Source organism: Chaetodon auriga, chromosome 3 (genome assembly GCF_051107435.1).
Source record: "Chaetodon auriga isolate fChaAug3 chromosome 3, fChaAug3.hap1, whole genome shotgun sequence".
Lineage (NCBI taxonomy): Eukaryota > Metazoa > Chordata > Actinopteri > Chaetodontiformes > Chaetodontidae > Chaetodon > Chaetodon auriga.
The window spans coordinates 6237705-6247057 of NC_135076.1; positions in this window are offsets into that span (position 1 = coordinate 6237705).

Below are 9353 nucleotides of genomic sequence, written 5' to 3' on the forward strand. Positions count from 1 at the left end.
TAAGCAGAGGAAACCATTAATTTTTCCCCCGACACAACCTCACTCTCTCTTCACTTAAACAATCTGCAGAGCTCAACATGCCCTTTACAACGTTCCCTCAACATGCCCTTTACAGAAGCACTGATGCGAGGAGCACAGTTACATGGTGTAAGTATGCGTATACAGTATGCGCCACACATATACATTGGCTAATTTACAGGAATATCATCATCAAACACTCTCCAGAAGGTACAGAGCTCCAAATTTATGGCTGGCTCGGTTAGCTGTTTACTGTAGCTCCTGTAGTTCTAAACAGCAGACAGCTACCACTTAAATTAATTTGTGGTGGAAATATGATTAAACATAGCATGTTCTAAACATATATGTACAATGTACTATTTTTGGCATATTACTCAACTTTTTTGAGTTCTGAATATTCAAAACCAGGAATGAGATGATAAAACCAGCCGAGAGCAATTATGACAATTCAGTCTTATCAAGCAGAAATGCAGCACATTTACTGGCTCTTACTTCACATATGAGAGCTTCTGCTGCTTTAGTCTGTTTTAAGTCATTGTGCAGGTAATAACTTTCAGTTTTTTACAGTTAGTTGGATAAAGCAAGCAATTTAAAGATGTCATATTGGGCTCTTGATTGGCATTTTATTGTTTAATTAGAAAGGGGAATATTTGCCTCAACCCTCGTCATAATGCATGGTTTTGGTCGAGTATTGCTTTAAGAAAAATCTGATAAAGTGGGGGTCTGAGAGGTTGCTCTGTATGCCATCTTACATGAACATCATGGCCACACCTAAATTTTCCTATACAGCCTGTCAGGCCCTCTGCATGTCCAACATGGAAGCTATCCATTAATCCACAGCTAGGTGCTGCTCAGCACAGCTGTTAGCTGCCTGAGTGCAGCAGCTAAGACATGTTGTGGTGGAAGGGCTCCACATCACGACCTAATCAGTCACCCGCAATCCAAACAGCATGTCAGGCACACAGGTTTAGCAGGCGGCAGGGTTCAGCCAGAGCCACTCTGCAGCTGGTGTGCAGGACATGCTGCCTTTTAGCCCATTCTGGCACACACCTGCTCAGTGTCAGGTCAGGCTCCAACATTTGTCAAAATATACTGGGGTTACATTCATACATAATGGGCTGTACTCTGGCCTTTTTGGCAGCACTCTGCAGCGCTAACATCTGTCCCTTTATCAGACAGGATGGTTTTTTAGCTTTTGTCTTTTGATTTTCATATCCATAAGCTGCCTTAACTTTTCATCCTTCAGGTTTTCATCTCCCTGTAATAACATTTTATAGGGACAGTTAACCCAGTGCATAGGCTTGATCATTAAACACATGTAAATACCCACGGCCTGGCTCTTGCTGTGTGTATTTTTTATTTTTTTGGTAGTGGTGGTGGTGGTGTTTTGTTGTTTTTTTTTTACTTTTCCAGGAGTTTACCTGTTAAAAACTAAACTTGAATCTTTTGCCTTTCAATTCTCCAAGTAAGTCAAATCTTCATAGCGACAAGCCTCAAGTAACTCTCACAGCAGCCAAGTCCACGTGCTCCAGGTCCTCTTTTTTGTGAAATATATGGCTCTTTACCTGCTAAATACTCCACTTGTTCACCAGCTAGTTGTTAACTTTATCCCTTTGCCATGTGGTGCTGGACAAGTAGCATAAAGTTGTCAGAACAAGGACAGACAAACTGGGGATCCACAGAGCAGACCAGAGACAGGCAGGTGCAGAGAGGCGGTTTATTAACAGTCCAATGTCGGTACATGGAAATCAGTCCGGAAAAGCAGCAGTACAAAATCACTAGGCAGATTGGGAGTCACAATACCAGGCGAGAGTTCAACAACCAGATGGACTGTATGAAAGGCAAAAGTACAGAGACGCTGGGCAAAAGGCAACAAGAGACAAAACAGGTCGAAACACGAGGAAATCATACAAGAGGAAGAACGCCGGAGAGCTACTCACAATGGATGCAGACAATCTGACAAAGACACACAGGGAAGGGCAGGTATATATACACATGAGGGGTGGCACAATTAGACACAGGTGGAGCCAATGAACAATCACACACAAGGGGAGTCAAGACACCAAACAAGACAACACAAAACAGGAACTGAAAACCCTAACAAAATAAAACAGGAAGTGACACAGACTAGACACAGACTAAGACCTGACAAAAGTGGCCTTATCAGAACTTTTCCACTGAAATGGCCTGAAATGATGCTGATGAGAGCAGTTGCATAATGTTGTAAAAGAGGCAGAGCTGAGGCACAAAGCAGAGTGATGCCATAATTCTCGGGGGTTAAACACTAAGAGTCACACCTTTCACATCAGATGTTGTAATTTCATCTATTAAAGCTGTGTTAGACAGTTTATTCCTGGTGTCATTGAACAAAACCTCTATAATAACATTTCAACATGTTGCAATTCAAGAAAATTAGACTTCTGCACCTCCTCTTGGCTATAGCCTGTGACAGGAGACTTTGACAAATCACAAGTCATTTCAGACAGAGGGCGTTCCTTTTGGTTGTTCTACAAACGCAGAAGCGCATGTCTGTCCGTTAAGACAGTAAAAGCCTCCACACTCCACACTTTGTTTTAGTGAGAGAAAGGGAAAGCCTGATTCAACAGCAGAAAACCCTGCAGAAAATGCTGCAACTTGTGATAAATTTCAAACACCTCCTTTATCAACAGGGACAGAGAGTATAGAACACATATGTGGACACATCCCAGCTCCAGCTCCATGTGTCACAGCACTCATACCAACGAGGGGCAATGATTCATGATGACAAACAGTGCTGTCAGCTTGTCCTCTGTGACAATTTCTTTGACGTGTTTGCAAAATTCCACTTCAGTACCGCAGGTGGCAGTATGTAGAACATTAGCTATAACATCTATTGATGAGGAGTCATTCACTCAAATAAAACAAAAAGAAGAAGAAGAAGAAGAACGTAATGAGGGATGGAGTACCTTCCAAAAAGGATTAAAGTTTGTGCAAGTATCTCATGAAATGGGAGATGGTCAGTCAAAGTCATGCTTTTTGTGAAATGTGTCACAAGGATTTTAACGTATCACACAAAGGGAAATGCAAGAAATCTGCCAAATATAAGTTCGCCCAAGTGACACAGAAACATGCTCCACCAACGACTGTATTTATACTATCTCTGCCATCCATTTTCATCATCAACCTCTCAATTGTCTCATTTGCCAGTAGCCTCTCTCACAGTCACAGCTGAAGTATAATGTGTAAGTGATGTGTACATGTCCTTCAAGTAACACATAAATAAATACATAATAAAGTGCTGAATTAAATGGACTTCTGTGTTTTCATTGATATAATGCAGGAATGTTCACAGCATTTCACTTTCAACCAGGTGTCTGATTCTGACCACTTAACTGTAGTCACTTACTTAACGTAGGAACTATTTAACTCAATCCTTGTTGCTTTGTGTATGTGTGTGTGTGTGTGTGTGTGTGTGTGTGTGTGTGTGTGTGTGTGTGTGTGTGTGTGTGTTGCACTAGCATCTCATCTCGTTGTTCAACAGCGTTGCAGCTGCCTGATGCTTGGGGTGCTCTGCGCTGGGCCCGCAAAACACTGAGGAGGCGTATTTGTGAAGACGAGTCACAGAAGGACTGGGGTCTTGGTGAAGCTCACGCCGTGGACAGTGGGCCCTACGAGGCATGACATGTCACAGGTCAACCGACTCCTGTTGCTGCCGTTCTAACTTGTGTATTTGTTGGGATTGATGTGAGGCAATGGAGGGAGAAGCGGAAGGTTTTGCCTTGTGTATATTCAATTGTTGCCTACTGCAACTTTAATATGAAAATATTGATTAGAGCAGCTTTAAGTCTTACTCAACAGCAAATCTCAAGGCTACAGCTCTGTTTCTCTGTGAGATGAGATGCCACCACTCAATCCACCCAAAACAGTGGAAGTGAATGGAATTTCAATTGTTTGTTTGTTTTTAATTCAATGCTAACAGTATTCATTGGACAAAACAGTCCCTATGAAATGTGAGAGCATTGCATGGCTAGACACCTTTAAAGGGAGTGAGAACATGTTTTTTTTTTTTTATTTTGGCACTTTGGTTAATCACCTCTTTTAGCAAATGGTTTCATTCCTCCCCTCAACCCTCTCTCTCAAGCGTCGATTCTTCTTCTAAAGGATCTATTGACCTGGAAGACATGCCCAGCTCTCCGGAGGTGACATCACATGTGACTCGGTGAAAGCCTCATCACTCCAGGATCCAAGATTAGACACCTCTCTGTGTCTCTCCCCCACTGTCCCCCACACATCCTTTTCTTCTGTCCGCTCTTCTTCCTTCAGTATTTTCAGTCTCAACCCATGATGATTTCCCTCAAAAATCATTTCTATACTATTCTATGCTTGTCTGTCTGAAGTTATATGGACTGCACTGCTGGCCTTTGCCTGCTCCCTTACTGTGGTTAGAGTTAGACTTTGTGTGAGTTAGGTTTAAAATCTCAATCCTCTTAGTGAGGACTTTGTCTTTGCACTCAAACACTCTCTGATCCTGTCCATGCTGCAGGGCTGCATGGCTTTTAGAAAACGTGGAAGAGTGTTTGAAGCGGCTGTGCCTGCTGAGCAGCGAGCCTGAAGACTTCTGAGCGGCGCTAGCTGGGTATGTGTGTCAGGACAGGAAGGGGAAACTGATCCTCTTAGCAGCCTGGAATTGGCCCACTCTCAGGAAAGTGTCACTTGAGTTGGTCAACCTGAGAGCGCCTGGCGAGATTGTCTAGCCTTGTATCTCCTTCCCATAGCAGCCTCCTCCTCCGTCCAGCCAGCCGTGGGAGGACTGCTGACCTAAAGACAGTCGGTGACAGCGAGCACCTGACTGTGATCTTTCCTCAGTATGCTCCTAAGTATGCTGTACCTGGCCTCCAGGCATGAGTTCAATCCAAGGTGCCACACTGCCTTTTGACCAATTAGAGTGATCCTCTGCTGGGCAGGACTCAGACCTCTTGCTGAGAGCTGCCAGGCATATCCAACTGCAGCCCAAACAAACGGCACAGACCTCACCACAAACACATCATAACACATGCTCGAACCCAAACCTTTTAGCTTCTCCCACATGCAGCTGCCTTGATTAAAAACCCTCAGCTAGTTCATTTTTTTGGTTCACTCTTCACCTTTCTTGCTCTACACATTCCTCTTTTGTCTTCCTCTTCTTGTCTCCAGATGTTTCTCTAACCATGACATGCAGGCTGTGACAGAGAGCAGTCAGGCCATGCTCATTCCACCAATTTATTGAAAACAGATATAACAGGAAGAGTTTGTTCCTGTAGAGCAGCCCCCATTACAGCAATCAGTAAAGGCCGGCTGGTTTTAAAAGCCTGCGTGGCATTTAACAGATTTCAATAAAAGCTGCACCATTATCTCTTGAATAAGGGTGACAACTTGTGCTATTATTACATAATGAGCACACTAATCATTTCTGGAACTTTTACTCAAAAGTCAGTCCTGTGCTTTGTGAGAAAGTCACTGTGACAGCTGCTGTGGAAACTTTCAGGATTATCTTGGAAAACACATAAAAACTATACAGGACTGTGTTGACATGGTTATTTACCTGCTTCCTATCCACACAAAGCCCACAGAGACATCCAAGTATTTCAGATACAGCTACAACAACAACAACTATAGACCTTGAATATTCTGGAAAACGATTCAACTGTCAGTCCTAACCCCAAAACAGCCAAATTAATGGGGTCTGAGGACGGTGGTTAACAAAGGCAGATGTCTACCACCCAAGTTGGCATCCTACATACAGACTACGTCTTCTTTGATCTACTGAAAAAAAGGTTAAAAGGTAATGGTTGCTGTCACTTCTGATTGTGATGGAAACGCAGATTTCCATTTCGTACTTCAACTTTACCAGATTTTACTACTATGGTCTTATCGTTTAAAGGCCCCGAAACATCCCAGATGCAATAATCAGCCTGCAGAAATAAACCCGCTTCATTAGCCGATCTTCATGTTCCCTCATGACGGATGAGGTCTATCTTCGCTGTCAGCACCCCGGCTGAGTTAAGGAGCACCAAATGATTTTCCTCAACACGAAGCTGGCAGTACACATTATTTATGCTCTTTCCCCTGTAAGCCACAGTCAACATCATTCAACAAAATTACATTTTAATCATTCTCCTGATAGGAAAGCAACCCAACTGTGAGGGAAAAAAGTTAAGATTGAAAATGGCTGTGTTGGCTGAGCAGTGCGACACAAAGATGACAAGCTCGAAACATTTGGGCTGCGTCACACAGATGTTTACCCTGTTAAAATGGATTCAGCTGATAAGTGAGGCCTTTGTTTTGCTGCTTAAAGGAATGCTTCATTAATTATAAAACTGTTAACCCCTTGCTGTGCTCAATCCTGTAAGAAAATGTCTTTAAATGAAAATGGAAGAGGTCAGCTCATTTTAAAAACCTTGATGAAGAATGTATTAGAAAAGGAAAGTTTGGATACATTTTAGCAGTTTGCAATTTGCATTTTAGCAAATCTGCTTTCCTCTGTGATTTAAGTTCCCCTTACGAAGTTATACATGGCCATGTGACATTTTTTGAGTTGGAACTTCCACTTTCATTATCAAGTTTATTACATCTCTGATCTTGCTTTTAAAGGAAGATCTTGGCTTTCACGTCAGGAATTTCATCAGACATGATGAGACTGTACTCATTAGGTGTATCTCAAAAAGTCAAGTTGAGGGTTAGGGTGAGACATATTCCTACCAGTCATGAATTGACAGTTGAATCAGATTGAATTTGACATGCTGAGAATTTTGAGTTGGAGCAGATCACTACAGATCAAATATTTAGTATGAAAAGGAACAGCCCTAGTGCTCAACACAAAGATGTCACTTAAAAGAGAATCATGAGCAGTCAGACAATCAAAAATCTAACCAATCAGGCTAAAGCTTATTTGGAAGATAAAACACAAGCAGACACCAAAGTTAACAGAGCCACTTTCGGCTTCAGCTTTTACTACTACTAGTGTAGTTACCGTAATTTTGCAAACACTTTCCCTGTACAATAAACGATTATTATGACTTTTTGGCCTTATCTATTTTATTAGAGACTCTGGATAAACTGTTTGTAGATTGTTTACAACCTGTCTGATCCTCTGATTGCTGGTGTTGCTTGGCCCATCCCATTTGTTTTTAGTGGTATTGCCATGTTCAGACATTTCTGTAATAATTACCAACAATAACTGATGGAAATGATGAGTGTGAAAATTCATTCTTGAGCTCAGACACAGTAAAAATCTCAACTCAATGTCCATTTGGCAACTTTTTTCATGAGCTTTCAACCACATCATTGTGTTCATCTGTGAATGCAGTTTGGTCTCACTTAGGTCACATGACGACAACTAAGCTATCACCATGACAACAGAGCAAACAGTCCATTGATGGAGACCATGAGATGTGACAGAAAGCTCTGGGAAATGCTTGCAGAAAGCTAGAAATTTCTGTCCACTGACTCTCACACTGACTTAATAACTGTTACTGCAATGGTGAAAAACACCAAAACAAGATGCACTTTACGCGTACAGCGAACGTTGTCATGCACTCGAAAGTCATCCAGTTAACAAAGCATGAAATAATTATTCTGTCAACATAACCCATGATCCATGTAAAATATTTTTTGTATGAAGTGATCTGCAGGTCACAATGTGGTCAGTGAGTGCAGCGTGGTCTGACAGTATAGCTCACATATGAAGACAGCATATGTTGACAGAAAGAAAATTTGCTGCTTGAATCATACGTGAAAGAAGGAAACAAATAAATCTATCCAAATCCTTTCATTGCCACAAAGCCTCAAATTATAAAGTGCGTTGTGCCAGTGTTACTGAGGACCATCATCGACTTTAAGTTCCCAATTAATGATTTACGGCCTGAAATGTGCTGCATTGTGGGAATGTAATGCAGAGGAATGTTGACTGAGACAGAGAAGCTGTAAGGAAGAAGAGATTAATAACGAGAAAATATCAGTTTCATCGAGGCAGAGAAGACAGTGAGGGTAAAAGACAAAGGTGCGTAGGCAAGATGAGGACAAGATGGTTGAGTAAGACAAATAGTATCACTTATTGCAGTTCAAGAGACTGCAACACAAACGGCGTTGAACATATGGTTTGGGAAACGAGACATGCAGGTGCCAGCAGTCGTCTGATTTATCTTGTTATTATACCCAAAGTGTCCCGAGGCAAATTACAACACACTTTGTTCTGACTGTTGACTGTTGAATTCTGGCGGATCCCAGTGGATGTATGCGCGACAAGGTGAATGTTATGTCCTGACGAGTTGACCTTTACCACATCTCCACTATTTCTTCTGCACTGAACGATATCAGATCAAGCAGATACATCAGAAAACTCCAGAATGTCATATCCATTTAGGCTGTTTATATACTGTCTGAAGACCGGTTTAGCAGCTATCTTCAGTCAGAGAAGCAATAACAGCACATCAGGATAAACCCTGTCACCTTTACAGTACAACAAAATAAGCTGTATTCACACAAAGGGGCCACAGTTTCCCAAAAGCGTCTTTTTGCTGAAGTAGTTTAAAGGGTGAGGGCGCTTTAGGTAAATCAGACCCTGGATGGATGGACAGACAATAAACAAGCCAAAGGTCAGAAGCTGAAAATTTCAGACAGGAAAAAATGTAGAAAGACAAAAAATGTCAAGTAATAAGAAAAGTAATCTTAGCTGGAGACGTTTTCTTGCTATTCCGGGGGTGTTTCCTTACCCTCTGCTTGTTTTTCATAATGCAGTCTCAACACTTTTTCTGCTTCTGTGGGGGAAATCACACAATGGCCGATACTGATTGCTTTATTTTCTCAGTGTGTACCCCCCTCTCGCGTTTGTTATTGCAGAACAGGAGGATATGCCGGACAGGGGGGCGATGCTGAGCCCACAGAATCTGAACATTTTCTCTCTAATAATTTGAAATCCTGTGGGGTCGAGGGGGGGGGGCATACAGGAGGGAAGGTGTAGGAGGTCTGGATGCTTGCTGGTGGGGCTCGTACAAGGTGCCAGGTCACCAGGGCTGCTCAGGGTATGTAAATGGTGAGCTCCGCTTCTGAAGCTATTTGGGCAAAGAGGTCAGGTATGCAGTCTGGTCTGCACGTGCGCGGTGGCTGTGGCTGGTTTTCTGACTGACATGTGCATCTGAACACTGCAGCTTCTACAACCCACAACAGTAAGGCAATACCTCTTTGGCTGCACCCACCACTGAGCATGTGGTCACACACACATACACGCACATGCACACACACACAGAGAGAGAGAGAGAGAGAGAGAGAGAGAGAGAGAGAGAGAGAGAGAGAGAGAGAGAGATGTTATATGCAAAGAA